The sequence below is a fragment of the Coenobita brevimanus genome, chromosome 97 (assembly GCF_032717465.1).
Source record: "Coenobita brevimanus isolate Jiangsu-jjx chromosome 97, ASM3271746v2, whole genome shotgun sequence".
In the NCBI taxonomy this organism is placed as follows: domain Eukaryota; kingdom Metazoa; phylum Arthropoda; class Malacostraca; order Decapoda; family Coenobitidae; genus Coenobita; species Coenobita brevimanus.
This window is the reverse complement of record NC_137050.1, coordinates 27826959-27843262: the sequence shown is the minus strand read 5'-3', so window position 1 is coordinate 27843262 and position 16304 is coordinate 27826959. Positions and strand designations below refer to the sequence as shown.

General features: G+C 44.7%; 1 protein-coding gene across 1 annotated transcript in view; it reads left to right on the top strand.

Moving 5' to 3' along the window:
- Nucleotides 1-16304, top strand: part of Ack-like (activated Cdc42 kinase-like) — a 441226-nt gene that overhangs the window by 113742 nt on the left and 311180 nt on the right. The window contains exon 4 of the mRNA XM_080283506.1: nucleotides 2902-2959. The gene's annotated coding sequence lies outside the window, so the exon portion shown is untranslated. The remainder of the gene's footprint in view (nucleotides 1-2901; nucleotides 2960-16304) is intronic.

Below are 16304 nucleotides of genomic sequence, written 5' to 3'. Positions count from 1 at the left end.
ACGTTGGTTTGGGCGAGGGGGAGGGGGAGGGGAAGTAGTAGGGTAAGGTATGTTAAAGGGGTGCACGGTGAGGGGGTCGGGTAGGATGAGTATGAAGGGGAGGGGAAGTGGTTAGGGTAGGATGAGGGGAGCAGGGTGAAGGTGTAGGTTAGGATGAGGCCTAGAGGTCAGGATGGGGCAAAGGGGTAAGAAAGAGAGAGGGATGATAACGATGGTGATAGGTCTGTTAGTGTAAGAGAGGGAGAGAAAGCATGAAACTATGACAAGGGAGGGATGTAAGACAACTAGTTAGTTTGAGAGATAAAGTAAGGAAGGGGGAAAGACACGGGATCAGACTTGGATGAGAGAGAGGAGTTAGGGTGAAGAAGGAAGGTGGGGTGTCAATGAGGGTGGGAGAGGGAGGGGAATGCTTAAGGAGGAATAGAAGAGAACAAGGGAAGTAAGGAAGAGGGAGGAAGATGAGTCAATTAGAGAGAGAGAGAGAGATGAAATTAGATTAGATTTCTCGACAAGGTAGGGTGAGGTAAGGGTGAGATGTAACCGTACCTGGTAACACTACTTCCATACACCACCCGACCACCTCCCTGGAATGTTGCATATCATTAAATCCCATTGTTCTACCACATTGCCTTTGTTCGGACTGGGGTGTCGTGTGCGTTGTCTTAGGTTGTTTTCTGAAAATAACAAGTTCTTTTTGTTTGTGGTCCCCTCTGTTACATTGAGCTGGTTTATATGGATCCCTGAGGTTTTATTTTTATTTCCATGGTTTCCTTAATACTGTCATTGTTAATTCTCTTTTTCTTTACACCTGTCTTCTCTCCAACCCATTTTTCCTAACTCTTTCCTTTTGAAATCCTTCCACCCTTCCAGTTCTGCTAATACCTCCTTTCATCTATTTCCTTCTCCTTCAGTCCTCATCACTCACACCTGTCTTTAATTCCCCTCCTCTTCCACATTACCCTGTCGTTCCACCTAGCCTCTTCATTATATAATTTTCCGTCATTTGCCCTCTTCCTCATATCTCCTCTGCCTTCCCAAAACCCTCTTCCCCTTTCACTTCCTCTCTCCATAACATCCTCTTCATCATTTTAGTCCCCTTCATCACATACACCCCTACTCTTTCCTACAGTTCTTCCCTCCCTCTTTCCACCCCCATTTCACTTTATTTTTCAATCTCCTCTTCTCCGACAGTTTTTCCCCTTCCCCCTCTCTTTCCTCCTCCTCCCCCTCTGTACCTCCCCTTCTCATCCCCTTTTCTTTGCTCTTCTTTTTCCTACAGTTCCTCCGCTTCCCTCTCTCTCTCCACCCCCATTTCACCTTATTTTTCAATCTCGTTTTCTCCGACAGTTTTTCCCCTTCCCCCTCTCTCTCCTTCTCCTCCCCCTCTCTACCTTCCCTTCCCATACCCTTTTCATTTCTTCTCACTCTTTCCCACAACTTCACCTCTTTCCTCTTCCCTTGCTTGCCTCCTTCCCACAGCCATACCTTCCTAATCTCCATTTTTGTCTCCAACCTGTCCACATCCCCTTATCTCCTTTCCCTTCCCATCCTCTTGTACTCCTCCCCTTTTTATTCCCTTTTCTTTCCCCCTCATCTCCCCATCCTGTCCTTATAAACCTTGTCCCCCTTCCCCACCGCAATATAATTTAGCGGGTGAATCTTATCTGGGTCATGGCTATAGGAGTTAATGAACCAGTGTGTTATGATTGTAATGATGACTAGTGCTGTTCGTTGTGGTGAGCTGTTTATGTGGGTGATTGTTAGGGGGCTAGTGTGGTAATGGTATGTTTTTGCTTAGTAATATTGCTGGGTGTGAAGATGGTAACATTAACTCTCAGGCTATGACTCATTCAGCTAAATCAGGTCATCTGACTACGCGGCATAGATTACTAGAGTTGCGTTGACCATGAGATTGATGGTTTCGTAATTGTAGCTGATGACTTTTTTTTTTTTTTTTTTTTTTTCTTTTTTTTTAATGCCTGCTTTCATTTGGCGACAGTGTTCAGAGTAGGATAAGAAAAGGTATTAATGGAGGCTTTTTGTACGAGTGTTTGGCGAAGGAAGAAAAAAATACGCCATCGTAGTGAATGAGTTGAGAGACTTTTTAACCCCATCATTGCAGGGTCTCTTAAGAACTGATAAATAGCGAGTGGCGATAACTTGAATTAAAACATGTAGTCACCGTAGCTAAGAGGTCAGCTTTTGGTTGTGGTGGTGATGATGATGCGTTTGTGTAGTGACGACAGTTGTGGAACGTAAATGGGTATGAGGTTAGTGGCAGTATTGGTGATTGTGATGATGGTAGTGATGATTTGAGTGTGATTGTGATAATGATAGTAATGACTTTTGGTTGTGATGGTGGTAGTTGGCGACCCAAGATTGGATCGTTAAAAAGTACTGTGATACCAGACGACGAAAATAGTAATGAATTAATCTGTATGGTTGATGATAAGGGATATGGTGATAGTAGTAATGCTGCTTTATTATAGTGCTTTGGTAATGAGTGCATATGATTAAAGATAGCAGTAATTTATGACTGATTAGCTGAAGATGTTCCGTGAGATGTAATGATTGTAAGATTAATACTGTAGTATAGTATTTGTCTAAGTACCTGACTAACCGTACCTTAATATCCCCTTTTGAATTAACTGCTTGCTTCCCGAGAGAGAGAGAGAGAGAGAGAGAGAGAGAGAGAGAGGAGGGGGGGAGGGAGAAAGGGAGGGACAGACGGATGGACGGACGGAAGGAGAGGCAGGGGGGAACGGACGGACGGACGGAGGAAGAGAGAGGCAGGGGGGAATCCTGTGACATACGGTATAGTCAAATATTTATGGCTAATTACCCAGCTAACCTTATTTCTGATGACCGTCAGAGAATTAATTACTGGTCTCTTTCCCACAGGTAGCTAATTAAAGCCGCCACGTCACCACACCTGCGACCGCCATGGCATAATATCCAGGTAAGTAATGTACTGTATCTCCACTGGATGTGTGTGTGTGTGTGTGTGTGTGTGTGTGTTTTATGCTGTCATTTACATATGTATCTGTCCATCTGTGTATTTGCCAGTCTTTGTCCATCTGTTTATTTGCTCTAACCAATCTATCTGTTTAATCTGTTTGATTTATCTCTCTATCTACCGTATGTCTATCAGTCTGTTTGCTTGCTTTATCTGTATATTTATTTATCTGAGTGTCTGTTTGTCTGTTAGTCGCAGTCTATCTATATCTATCAAACTTGGAAGAATTTTACTTTACTATGGGCCTAACTCGGCAGTTTGAAAATGAAGTTATTTTTCTTGTGGTTTTTTAGGTTGTGTGACAAACGAATCTAACGAAGTCTGTCGCAGTCTTATCCCCAACTCCCCATCTAACAGGCAAATGTTGTTGAGATTGTATTTAAGGTAACAGTCATTCAAAGCATCGAAAACCAAAATAATAATTATTAATAATAATAGTATAATAATGATATTGATAATAATAATAATAATAATAATAACCTAAATTTCCCTTTTTTGTACCTAAATTAAGTGGGATAAGTTTGGTTTAAAAAGCCACCCAAACCAGATTTAACCAGCCTGACCTAGCCTGTCTGAATGCTGCAACCTTCAGCTCTAACCACGGCGTCATTCAGGCCTAACTTTGGTATCCTTCCGACTAACCTTAACTCACGTGTCACGGTGCTAATACCAAATAAAATCTAGAAGTCGCAAACAGATAGTAAAATGCAAGGATAAACGCGACCGCTTCTGGGGCTTTGATCAGGTAAGTAAAAACAAATCCATCATGCGCCAAGGAAAGATGAAATTGGAAGAAAGCGGGAAAATAACGCACAACCGAGACACTGCACATCGTCTTACTGACCATAATGCACCACCAGGAAACAAGAGGCATCGCCTTTACTTGAAACGTAAACAAAGCCATTCCCACACCACACACATACCCTGAACGCACACAAACGAGCACACCGTATATCGCTTACTCGTAATTACCTAAGAATTGTCGTGAATAATGATTCCAACTTTTTTTATTTTTCAAGCCAATATTATGGTAAAGTTAACCTCTGTCTCTATACTCGCTTGTCTGTCTGTCTGTTGGGTACTCGTTGCGTCTGTGATCACTCACTGTTTCACTAGGTTCACATGGTTTTGATAACGGAGTTTTTGAAACTTTTCTGGCTGTTTACTTTCTTCACAAAAGTAGCCGCCTGACATAGGTTGGGTCTGCAATGTCTGTATGTTTATGTATGTATGTATGCAGTGAGAGAGAGAGAGAGAGAGAGAGAGTGTGTGTGTGTGTGTGTGTGTGTGTGTGTGTGTGTGTGTGTGCGCGCGCGCGCGCGTATTTTCCTCCTTTTAGTGCAACCCATTGTTCTGCCTCTTCCTCCTCTCTTCTCTGCCATTTTTGTCTCGTATCCTCTCATCCCAACACTCCTGTTCTTTTCACATGTCATCTTTTTCCTTCCACCTGCCCTTTTTATTCCTGTCTCTGATATTCCATGTGTTTTCATTCGTCGAAATCATATTCTACCCTTTCCTCCCTTTTTTAATCCCTCTCGCCGCTTCTCCTCAATGTCACCCCCTTTTGTCCGTCATTACTCTTTTCATCTTCATACTGTCTTTCCCTTCTCTCTCTTGCCCCTCCTACCGCTCTCGTCTCTCTGTGCTCCCCTTTTTTTCCTCTCCCTCCTTCCCCTCTCTCTTCTCGGTCCTTCCCCTTCCCCTCTCTCTTTTCGGTCCTTCCCCTTCCCCACTCTCCCTCCTTCCCCTTCCCCACTCTCCCTCCTTCCCCTTCCCCACTCTCCCTCCTTCCCCTTCTCCACTCTCCCTCCTTCCCCTTCTCCATTCTCCCTCCTTCGCCTCTCCTCTCTATCCTTCAACTTTCGTCCGACTGCCTCCTTATCTGTCCTCCATTATTGTCCTTCCCTTTTATCCCTCTCCTTCCTTCCTCTGTCCCCCCCTTTCCTTCCATTCTCTCCCCTCCCTTCCTTTCCTTGTCTCCCGTCTCCCTCCGGTTCCCTTCCCCTTTCATCTCTGCCGTAATTTTCTTCCCCTTCCTTTCCCCCTCCTTCCTGTTTTTCCTCCCCCTTTTCCGCCTCCCCTCCATCCCTTTCTTCTTGCCGCCGCCTCCTCCCTCTTCTCATTATTTCTGCTACATCCTTCCTTCTCTGTGCTTCTCTCTTTGTCCTTTCTCTCTCCTCTTGTGTCTTCCTCTTCCATCCTCTTCACTGTATACCTTGTTCGTCTTCTTATCTCCCCTCCTCTCATATTGTCTCCCCCTTCCCGCTTTTCTATCCTTGTCTTTAGCTGGTAGATTAATTTTGTTAGGTATAATCATCCCGATACCAGACAGCCACGAAAGGACCAGCAGGTCTGTTGCTGTTTGCTTACCTTTGTAGTCCTTTGTACTCCCTCCACCCTCCTACCTCTCCTTCTCCTTCCCTCCGTTCATCCATGCCTTCAGTCCTCTCTCCTATTTTTTTTTTTTTTCCCCTTTCCTCCACCTGGTTTCCCTTCCGTGTTCATTCTTTTTCCCTCCCCAGTCTCCCGGCTGTCTTCTGCCTTCTTCTTTCTTACTTTCCTCCAAATTTTTCTCTCCTTGTCCCAGTTCTCATTCTCTTGTTCTTACCCCCCCCTCCTCTCCCCTCCCTTCTTGCATCCCACCCTTTCCCCTTCTGCCTTTATTGCACCCGTCTCATTCTCCCTTCCATTCTCCCTGTTCTCTCTTTTCTTCAATATAATATCCATCACTTCTCTCCAATCTTCCCGTCCCCTCCTCCTCATCTCTCCCTCTCTCCACGGAAACTGGTAATTATTAAGCTGATGGAGTAAAGATGATTTCCCTCCGACGTGGGAGAGAGAAAAGGTTTGTGTGGGGGGGGGAGGGGGGAGAGAGAGAGAGAGAGAAACAGAAAATGGAAAGAGGGGGTGAGTAGGATGGGAGAGTAAATTAGATACAGAACAAGAATGTGAAAAATAGAAGAGATGCGAGGAGAAAATGAAATGAAGAAAATATAGAAGGAAAAGGATGAAGCAGAAGGAAGGATGATATGGGAAATGATTGGAAACCTGGAAAGAGAAGAGAGAGAGAATTTTAAGTAGTTTTAAGAGGGGGAGGAAAGTAGGATAAAGACATTCGTTAAAGTGGGAATGAAAGGAAGAGGTAAGGGGTCGAATGAGGTTGAGACTGAATGGTTTGCACATACATACTTAGAAATACATATGCGTTGCTTTTACAGGATTATATACTCTACATACATAATTGCATATTATACATTATAGGTACACACACACACACACACACACACACACACACACACACACACACACACACACACACACACACACACACACACACACAGAGTCCCCCAGGGCTGATAATAAGGGTGATTCTTGTGCTCAGTGTACCGTAGGAGGGCAACACGCTACCAACATTACCACCACAACTACCGCCATCGCACAATACCACTTCCACCACCACCACAGCATGAACACTGACTCTGGAACTATCATCGCTGTGTACTTTACTAGGGATTATTATTATTATTTTTTTATTTTTTTTCTGAGACCACTCCCTTTCCCCTCTTCTCTCTCTCTCTCTCTCTCTCTCTCTCTCTCTCTCTCTCTCTCTCTCTCTCTCTCTCTCTCTCATATCCCTTAGACACCCTTCATGTTGGAAGGGCACAGAACTTTACAGATGAAGATCATGCCTTACCACAAATAACCCTGTGATGAGCTGCTTGTCAGGTAAAGTACTTTGGTCAGGAACTAGGCAATTCCCCCTTCCTAAACACCTCCAAACAAGTATCAATCAGGCCCCAGAATGAGCTGATAGTGATTTGTATTGTCTCTAACTGCACCCCAGGACACAGTTTGCAGGAGTAATTTTAGCAGAGCCGAAGTTTTAAGAGAACCTCCCGTGGCAGTAATTTCTGTTGCTTCTAACTGCACCCAGACGGACCATTCGCCTGAGCATTGTAACCCTTGCATGGTCTGGGCAATTCTGGTGTTGTATTCCAGCTATCGCCAGACGATTGTGTTCAACTGAATGAGTCATAGGAGACTTTAAACATTAATACTTTCACCATTAACTCTGTATTGGTCGGATCAGTTGTATTATTCCATCCCAGCTAACGTTAGACGATTTTATTGAGCTGAGAATGAGTCACAGGATCCTGAGAGAGTCAAGTCGGTCCTGCCATTTGGTATGTTGTAATTCAGCACTTCCTGTCCTGTCTGTAGTATGTTCCAGTGCGTGGCTGCCTTGGATGTTACGGCTGGCACCACAACTTACACGATTTCACCATGTTATGCCATTATGTTGCCCTTCTTCCTTCCAGTCAGTTGAGTTTAACCTCTTTATTTTGCTGTTGCTTCTCCAGACCTTCATAGCATAAATGTGGGATGTGAAATTTAAATAGCTCTTTAGATGTAATTTTCTAACGCTTCGTTAGGTTACCAGAATAATAGGTGAGTGAGCCAACAACAGTGGAAGAGTTGTCCTGCACGGCACTTTCATTTTAGTGCCTATCTTGCATGCTCCATTTATTGTACTTTTTAATGGCTAATAAGTTCCCTTCTACTACTCTAACTCCCTTTTTTTGACTCCTGGCACAAGTGGCATAAAATGTAACTTCTGTCCTCCTAGTCCTTTATTTCTTCTACCGTATGTGGTTACGACAGTGGTCTTTGCGTGAGATTACCGTACCAAGAGTGTAATCATTAGTTCGGCTTCAGGTGTTAACCAGCCACCGAGAACTGCCACAACTGCCGTACCATCACACTACCTTCATCTCTTACTACAGGTCTCTTCGGCTGCCAGTGTCAATACAGAAATGCTCATCTTTCAGACCTCTGCCGCCACGCACACCATCTCACCATCGTACTCCATTTTCGTCATCTCCACAGTCACCATCCCGCCATCCACGCCCACCACCACGTCAGTCACTACCACCACCACCACACCAACCGCTGCCACAACCACGTCAATCACTACCACAGCGCCAGTCATTATTACCACTACCCCTAAACAATTCGGTTCATTTCAGTTCCAGTCTCATTGCACCAACCACTAAAGCAATCACACCAGTCACTACAACTCCCACTTCAACACCACTGCAGTCTTGCCAGTCACTACCACTACCACCACCACACCACTACCATCTTGCCAATCATTACCACTACCACCACATCAGCCACTACCACCACCATCACGCCAGTCACTGTCAAACCTGCCTTCATCACACCATCCACTAACACCACCAACATAGCTAAGCATCTTACCAACCACTACAACTACTACCCCACCAACCACCACCACAGCTACATCCCCACCAATCACCACCACAGCTACATCCCCACCAATCACCACCACAGCTACATCCCCACCAATCACCACCACAGCTACATCCCCACCAATCACCACCACAACTACACCACCAACCGCCACCACAACTACACCACCAACCGCCACCACAACTACACCACCAACCGCCACCACAACTACACCAACCGCCACCACAACTACACCACCAACCGCCACCACAACTACTCCACCAACCGCCACCACAACTACACCACCAACCGCCACCACAACTACACCACCAACCGCCACCACAACTACTTCCCCACCAATCACCACCTCAACTACTACCCCACCAATCACCACCACAACTACTACCCCACCAACCACCACCACAACTGCTACCCCACCAACCACCACCACAACTACTACCCCACCAACCACCACCACAACTGCTACCCCACCAACCACCACCACAACTGCTACCCCACCAACCACCACCACAACTGCTACCCCACCAACCACCACCACAACTACTTCCCCACCAACCACCACCACAATTGCTACCCCACCAACCACCACCACAACTACTACCCCACCAACCACCACCACAACTACTACCCCACCAACCACCACCACAATTGCTACCCCACCAACCACCACCACAATTGCTACCCCACCAACCACCACCACAATTGCTACCCCACCAACCACCACCACAATTGCTACCCCACCAACCACCACCACAAATGCTACCCCACCAACCACCACCACAACTGCTACCCCACCAACCACCACCACAACTACTTCCCCACCAACCACCACCACAATTGCTACCCCACCAACCACCACCACAACTACTACCCCACCAACCACTACCACAACTACTACCCCACCAACCACCACCACAATTGCTACCCCACCAACCACCACCACAATTGCTACCCCACCAACCACCACCACAATTGCTACCCCACCAACCACCACCACAATTGCTACCCCACCAACCACCACCACAATTGCTACCCCACCAACCACCACCACAATTGCTACCCCACCAACCACCACCACAACTGCTACCCCACCAATCACCACCACAATTGCTAACCCACCAGCCACCACCACAACTACTTCCCCACCAACCACCACCACAACTATAGCCCACCAACCACCACCGCAACTGCTACCCCACCAACCACCACCACAACTGCTACCCCACCAACCACCACCACAACTGCTACCCCACCAACCACCACCACAACTACTACCCCACCAACCACCACCACAACTACTACCCCACCAACCACCACCACAACTACTACCCCACCAACCACCACCACAACTACCCCACCAACCACCACCACAACTACTACCCCACCAACCACCACCACAACTACTACCCCACCAACCACCACCACAACTACTACCCCACCAACCACCACCACAACTACTACCCCACCAACCACCACCACAACTACTACCCCACCAACCACCACCACAACTACTACCCCACCAACCACCACCACAACTACTACCCCACCAACCACCACCACAACTACTACCCCACCAACCACCACTACAACTACTACCCCACCAACCACCACTACAACTACTACCCCACCAACCACCACCACAACTACTACCCCACCACCACCACCACCACCACCACCACAGCTGCTAACTCACCATCTTCAACAGCTACACCACCAACCATAACTCCCACCCCACCAACCATCACTACCACAATTACCACCCACCATTCACCATTGCCACAGTTGCCACCCACCAACCACCACCACCACCACTATTACCACCCTTCAACCACCGTTACCACAGTTACCACCCACCAGTCGTCACCACAGCTACCACTACACCAACCACCAGTGAGTCAAGTACCACCCAAGCAAACACTACTTCCGCAATCTGGCCAACCACAGCCACCACCGTCTCAAGCCACACTCTGTCGCATACACCCTCATTAATTTGTTGTGACGTGTTGCGAGATAGTGGTAGTGGTGGTTGATAGTGGTAGTGGTGGTGGTAGATAGTGGTAATGGCGGTAGTTTGGTAGAGTGCAATGGACCTGGGGCTTTAGATAGTGCAACAGCGAGGTATTTGATATAAATTTTCCTTTGTTTAGTACAGAAGAAAGTTGTTACATGTATTGGAAAAAGTATACAAGTGCTAAATGGATGCGGGACCTTATGGGACTTCGCCAAAGTGAAGCAGTTTGCGAGTGAAAAGCCTGAGAGATACAACCATCAGCAAAAGTTCCCTGATAGTCCTCTGCAAGCGGCGTGTCCTGCCTCCCGCACTTCTCTTTCCTTCTCGAACGATAGAATCATGCTCATGCTCATATTTGTACTTGAAGCTTGAATGACCCACAGTAACATGACTGACCTGGCCGCAGAGATGCTTCCGCGTCTGAAAATATAACAGCTGGATTGTTGTGTGGTATATTGCACGACGGCGAGGGATACTATGTGGAAATTGTGTGTGTGTGTGTGTGTGTGTGTGAGAGAGAGAGAGAGAGAGAGACAGAGACAGAGACAGAGAGGTGATGGTATGGTGTAATTCAGTGATGTATTAACTCCCTCATTTCGAATAGGCGTTACTGTTTTTTTTTTTTTTTTTCTTACTCATTCCCACACCAGATGATTTTATTTAACATCAGAAGGAACTATAGTGAAACTGTTAGTGAGGGCTATATCGAACCATTCCAGTTTGAAAAATCTCTCCCAAGGTAAATAAGATCATCTAAAGGTAGCAAAAAATAAGAGTCCATCTGGCTTAAAGCGTTACTGCAGTGATGTGTGGTATGTTAAAGGTGGTGCAGAATCGTTCAGTACACAATAAGGAGGTGTAGTCATGTAGTTGTGTAGGCCGCTGGACTGCTTTGATGGTTTGAAATGCAAAAGCCAAGTTCAGTGTCACGAAGTTTAGAGGTTTCGTATTGTAAGGTAGCTTGTGGTGTAGTAGCGTTCCATAATGAAATATAGGTCGGTGGTATTCTGTACGGTACTAAGTTAAAGGATGTTATGTGGTGGTGAAAGTTAATGGCACAGTTGTGTTGTGGGTTATGATGTGAGGTTTGGAAGTTCATTGAAGGCCAGTCAGGGATACTCGCACAAGTCCGCTCACAGTTCCACCACGTCTGCTTCACACTTAGGGCATATCTATCACTTTCCTTGCTGTTGTATCAAAGAAAATCATCTTTGGTCAGAGGAACATAACAAGCCTCACTAAGCGTAGGCATACCATCCAGCAGATGAAAGTGAAAAATAGAAAGGTGAAATATTAGAACTTCTGATGTTGACTATACATATCACTACATCGAAAAAACAAAATAACAGGAATCCTATTGGTTTGCAAGATTATCTCATACGTAAACGAAGTTCACCAAAAAAATAAGACGTGGCGCAATGGAAATGTCTTGTGGTGTGGTGTTGTGTAGTGTAATGTGTGATGTAATGTAATTTGTGGTGTGAGTGAGTGCGGTGTGGTGGAGTGCAGTGAACTGAAGTGAAAAGGAATGTAGTGTTCAGCAAGCCCATGGTATTGCATAGTGGTATGGGTATGGTGTTGAGTGGTATAATATAGTTTACTGTAATGTAGTGTAGTGTAGCTTACTTTACTGGAGTGTAATGAAATGTAATGTGTAGTGTAATGTGGTAAGACCTTGGTGTAGTGTAGTGTGTTTGCGGGTGTGTAGGCGGGGAGGGAGCGGGTGTACTGTGGTGTGGCAGGAATGTAAACACTTCACTCTTCTCCGTGTTACCCAGTAGTCACCCCCTGTCCTACACCATCGCGCGCAGGGTTGAGGCTGTGGTGAGTGGGGTAGTGGTGGTTGCGGCTGGGGCCATGGTGAATGTGATAGTGGTGGTTGTGGTTGTGGGTTGTGACGGTGGTTGGTGTTGTACTGATAAAGATGGTGGTGGTGGTGGTGGTGGTGGTGGTATTGGTTTATGGTGGTAGTGGTTGTTGTTGTGGTGGTGCTTGATGTTTTGTTAGTGGTGGTGATAGTGCTTGATGTTTTGTAGTGGTGGTGGTGGTGGTGGTGCTTGATGTTTTGTAGTGGTGGTGGTGGTGGTGGTGGTGGTGGTGGTGGTGGTGATGGTGATGGCTGTAGTAGTGGTTAGGGCTGTGATATACAGTATAGTGTCGGTGGTTTTGGTGGAAGTGGTTTTGGTTATAGTGGTAGTTAGAGTTTTGAGTGTGGTAATACAGTAGTTGGGTTACGGTTGAAATGGTGTTCTCGATAGTAGGAGTGGTGGTCAGTCATAGGGGTAGTTGTAAATGTAGTACTGGTGATAAGACTTTAGTTGTGATTGTGGTGGTGGTGGTGGTGATCATGTGGTGGTGGTGATCGTGGTAGTGTTGAGATTGGTATAGTTAATGATAGCGGTAAGTAGGGTTATGGTTATAGTGTTGGATGCTATAGTATTCGATTACAGTGATTGCAGTGGGTTAACCCCTTCAGTCAGATGACGTATTTATTTATTTTTTGATGTTCCCCAGATGATTTTATCCAACTGTAATCATTCTTACTGATCGGGTTAATGAAGCGTATCTAATCCTGGCCCGATAATCACTCGAGATAAAGTCGTCTGAAGGTAGCAGTAGAATGAAGCGATAAAAGCTGTGTGATGTGATGGTTGTGATGGTGATTGATATGACGGGTGGTGGTTTGGGTTGTATAGTGGGTATTCTTGCACTGGCGGTTGTGGCTGTCATTGTGGTTGATGTGGCGATGTATGCCTTCTGTTGGAGTGGTTATGTAATTCTTGCAGTGGCTCTTGTGTTTGTTTTTGCGGTGGTTGTAGCAGTGTCCGTATTCCCCTGGAGTGGATGATGTGATTGGTTTAGGAAATGTGTTTGTTGTTGCTGGTGTAATGACTTTATTTGTGTGTATGTAGTAATGGTTGCAGTGGTTGTTATGGCTGTACTATTTTATTTTTTTTTTTTTCACTCCTTGAATCCAATGACGTGATGTTTACTTTGTTCTTGCCTTCTGAAGATGATTGTATTAAAATCTGAGAAGGCCTGGTACTGGAGAGGTTATTGAAGGTTACATCCAGCTCCTTCAGAAATCTTCCGTAATCTTTATAAAATCGTCTGGTACAGCAAGAATGAAATATACATGACGTGCTTGAACAGAACAAAAAAAATATATGGTTGAAGTGACTGTCTTTGTTTTGATGTGGATATAGGTATACTCGTTTTACTGCAACTTGGACTAAAATTGCCATCTCTACCTAGAATTTTGATTTTTAACTAGCTGTTAACACTAGAATATTATGCTAGGCACGAAAAAGAATTATGAAAAGGATGTAGAGCCATTGCATTGTCTTATTGTGCCATTGATGTACCTAAAATAAACTGCTAAAGGACAGTATTCTGGGCCAACTTAGGTAAAACGAGCCTCTTTCCCGCAGCTTAGTGGCAGAATAAACCATACCAGGACTCTACGTCCTTTCCATAACACGTCTTTCGTGACTAGCACCTTCTTCAAGATAGATACAGTTCTAGGCCAAGTTAAATTGAACAGAGCAGAGTGTAGTGGTTGTAGGACTTAAGATGGCGTAGCGGCTAGATGATTCAAGAATGGTTGCATGTTAATGGTAAGTGTGTAATTGGTATGTCTTCCTAGTAATGTTAGTAATAGCTGCATTTTTTTCATCCTGCAGAGATTGTAGTGGTGGTTGCGTTTCTTGGAATTTACTTGGGTACGGTTGGTAGTTTTTGTTGGTGGAAATTAGTGTTCAGTTGTGGTCGATGGTTATTTAGGATTATGACATCACATTGGGACGTGTTATATCGTAGTTAGTGGTTGTGGTTTGGCTTTGTATTTGTTTATCATTTTTGGGATTTGTGTAGAAATGTGTGTGGTAGTTATTTGTCGTGTTTCTTGTGTAGGTTTTTTAGGTATTGTATATTTTGGTTAGTAGTTTAGATTCCAAGCATTGGATCATCTTAGTTTATTAGGTTGTGTGATCGTGCATAAATACGGTTTTGATTTGGTTGTTGTCGGTACAGCTTGGATTTATTTAACAGCTTAGTTTCGTGTTTACTGTAAAAAAAAAAAAAAAAAAAAAAGGAAAACGTTGTAAGTACTTGTTTGAATATGTAGTTGCGTTTATCACTGAAGTACTAAGAAAAACAAATTATAAACTTGGACTGTAGCCTAACATTTATTGTAGGTTCATCTCAAAGATGATCGGTATCTGCAGAATCGAGTCATGGGAGATGTGAAGGTTAGTGATCTGTCTTTTTTTTTTTTTTTTTTTTTTTTTTTTTTCCCGTATGTGATTTTTAAGTGCAATAGTGTTCTTGGAGAGCCTCAGTCTATCAGCCACTTCCTAAGTATGTTTAGCACAGGATGCTTCACCCCCGTACTTTAGCGACGGACCATATTACGATCTTGAGATCCCCGCATCTCACTGGGTCTTTTGTACTTGTTATACAAAGGGTAACCGCATGTTCCTCGGCCCTACGGATCACTTGCCCTTCAGGACCAGTACAACACGACCTGAACGTGTGTAAATCTCCGCGTAGGCACAGCCGACCGCTACAGTATATACCCAAGTAATGTCGAAGTGGCCGTTTGTCCACATGTGATAGACACTGGTGTTGCGCTGAACTGGTGAGGTGGGCGGTGTTGTTATTGCATACCGGTAGTTGTGGTTGCCGGTACTGTTTTTGCCCGTTTATAATTAATTAGGGCGTGGGAGGACGTAGTTAGGGATAATTGGTGTATTGTAATTAGCCACGCCTCATCACAAAGCCTAATTGGGGTGATTACTTGTCTCTTCTCTCCGTCACAACGTTGGGTTTGGGGGTGCACATGTTTTCAGTACAAGTAAACAAACTACTTAACTACCATAACGTATTTTTTGTAAGCTATTCATGCTGCCACCAGACGATTGTGCTTAGTTGAGGAGAGGCGCCTGGTAGTGAATGGGTTAATGTAGGCTGTACTTAAGTCTTACTTGCTCGAAAAGTCTATCCAAAGAGGAATAAAATCGTCTGAGACAGCAGCAATAAAATATAATTGACGTCCTCTGGCTGAAGATTGTAACGTTACCCAAGTGTGCTACACACACACACACACACACACACACACACACACACACACACACACACACACACACGTATAATATAGCTGAAGGATTGGCCCATAGTTAAAAATTAATGGATATATGCGGGAGCATGGAGGTCATAATATTTTGCATCGCTGAAGCCTACGAAAGTGATATATTTTGTGTCCGAAAAACCTTACGATGAGGTGACCGAACGGGCCGCTTCAAGTGATGTTCCTGCATCTAAAAGCTGTTCCGATTAACATTTAATGGTCAGTTCCGTGTTCTCATGATCGGAGAAAGCTGTAGTGCCTCGAGAAAAAGACATCTCTCTACCAGAATGTAGTAGTTGATAAAATGGTTTATTTTTCCTTCTATTTAGATTGGAAAGAGAAACTTATTATTTCCGTGGCACTAGAGATTTCTCAAATCATAGCCACCAGCGGATATGCTGTGGCAGAGATTAACAGCCTCTACGTGCCCAAGTGTCAGGGGGCTGCCTCAATCCCCTCAGGCCAACAGTGGGGCCGGGGAAATATTGGCCACAAATTAGTGGGAAGATGAGGTAGCTTTTACCTGATGGTGACGCAGCGGAACGTAGCATGACTGTCAACAGATGGTCTTGGATTCAAATCCTTGCATAGTACAGTTAAAAAAAAAATAGTATATATATATATATATATATATATATATATATATATATATATATATATATATATATATATATATATATATATATATATATATACCGCACCTGTAATTGTGGATGACCGGTGTGGAGGTGATGGTGTGACTGTAGTTGGGATGGTGAGTTTGGGTGTATGTTTTGAGGTGGTGTTGGTAATGGTTGTAGTTGTGGCAGTGCGAATGGTTATGATTGTGATTATGAGCTGGATATGTTAGTGATGGTGCATAAAGGTTTGCGATT